The sequence below is a fragment of the Gadus chalcogrammus genome, chromosome 22 (assembly GCF_026213295.1).
Source record: "Gadus chalcogrammus isolate NIFS_2021 chromosome 22, NIFS_Gcha_1.0, whole genome shotgun sequence".
NCBI lineage: Eukaryota > Metazoa > Chordata > Actinopteri > Gadiformes > Gadidae > Gadus > Gadus chalcogrammus.
In genome coordinates this window covers 9,042,738-9,044,949 of record NC_079433.1, presented here as the reverse complement: position 1 = coordinate 9,044,949, position 2,212 = coordinate 9,042,738, and positions in this window count along the sequence as shown.

The window sequence follows — 2,212 nt, the reverse complement described above, 5'->3', positions numbered from 1 at the left end:
TACAGCGTTAACAGTGTTAAACCGCTTTACTGCTAGATACAGTAAACGCTGAAAATACCAATCACTCCCATCAACAAAAAATATCATATACACAATCTACGATACCAATGAGGTAAATCAGAAACACCTAAATTCAATTAAATGTCAACATATAAATACTTTCATGTATAATTGATAGAATATTACGTGAGCATCTTAGTTGACGCTAATCAGTTTTTTTCACGCAAGGTTGTTTACAAATCTCTCTCAAAGTGATCTCTGGGACAGAGAGTTCAAACACTGCAGGATGTTTTGGAATATTGAGTGTTTCATTGGACATGATACCTCTGATTGAACTATGGATTAGTTTACGCACATCTCCCATTAGGACATGGAATGGAGAGCCAGATGGGGCATGATAGCGGCACAAGTCTAAAGGAGATATAGAGACAGGTCCCTGGAGATATCCAACACCACTCTCTTTTTTCTGCGATCAGCCATACCTATAATCCAAGCATACCCCTCCCCAGCCTAATTTCAAAGTAAGATGGAGGGGATTCACATTGAATTCCACTTGACTGAAGGGAGATCTGATTTAGCTTCTGAATGCAGCAGCAGCAGCAGCGAGAGCTGTAGCCTTGCCTTATTTTAGATGTGGTGAAATTGGCTTTGGTGCGTTTGATATTCTGCTGCCGGCCCGGTGAAGCGTGCTTTGGCTGGGGTGTTTTGCCGTTGCAGTGTGATGTTGGCTGACTTGGAGGAAGTCAGAACCAGATCCAGTCCAGGTCCTAAAGCGTTACCATGCATGAACGCGGCTAGCTAGGCTCAAATTGGTGTAATGCTGCTGCTGTTAAGCCTTTGTGTTAAATCAAAGTCTGAGTTGGGATCATTGTTTCACAGTATGCATTATAAATTCAGGAACAATTTAAATATAAGCATTGCCATAAATTAGATTTTAGTTGCTTCTGTGTAATTATCAGAAAATTGTCAGAAAAGATAGACAAGATTAAGAGTCGAGCCATTCCACTGAACATAAGTCTGGGCTATAATTTACACCAAAGTAAACATCACATTTGATTACAAAATACATGTGAATATTTGTGATTATATATCATTGTTTATACAGTATACATTACAGGATTTCACCACCTTCAGTGTAAGACTCCTGCACAAATACGCCAAGATGAAGGCGGAAGAAACGCAGGAACCAGTTAAAATGCTCCAATAATGAAGTGGCAATGGAACTATCAACACTTTTCTTCTGATCACTGCGGATGTTGTTTGACTATTGATACAAATAGATCACATAGTGTTAATTAGGAATGTTGAGACTACAAACACATACATATATTATCATATAACCATCTTACAAACACAAACACAAACACACACACACGCACACGCACACGCACACACACACACACACACACACACACACACACACACACACACACACACACACACACACACACACACACACACACACACACACACATACACACATAAATAAGGAATGGTGAGTAACTGCAGAAGATAATATAAATGCAATATTAATGATAATAATAATAATAATAATAATAATAATAATAATAATAATAATGATATCAATAATAATAATTACTATTTTATGACATAACTATTCGTTTGAAATCTATAACACAGATAGACGTGCCTCTCTCGCCATGAACACTGACACACACGATGTATTCATCCCCATCACTAATCACCATGTGTACACACATAGCAACGCCCCTCAGGTCGATCGATACCACAGGCTTTCACTCTGACTGTACGCCAACCGACAGACGAATCAATCAACCAAAATCGACAAATAGGCGGACGAGAGCGGACGAGAGCGGAGGAAAAGAACCGAACGAGCCGTTCATAATGAGAGAGACGACTCTGGGACAGCAGCTGAGGACCGAGCCCGAAGCGCTCCCCGTCGGACAAAGCATCGTCTCCATCACCCACCATACAGCAGCCGGGCCTCTGTGTTTTACCTCTCGCTTCCAGTGTTTCTCCCCACCAAGCCAACGGCCAACAAAGTCCCCGGAACAAGGAGGCAATATGGCGGCAGAGTACACCCATGAATGGAAGGGGGGGATGAGTTGACATGTGGCGTTTTGTGAGGTGAACACGCCCCAACCTCTCGACCACTGATTACCATCCGCTAATGAGCGCCCCCAGTTTGCTGCTGCTCTCCCTCCCTTTCCACTCCATGTCCCGCTCTCTC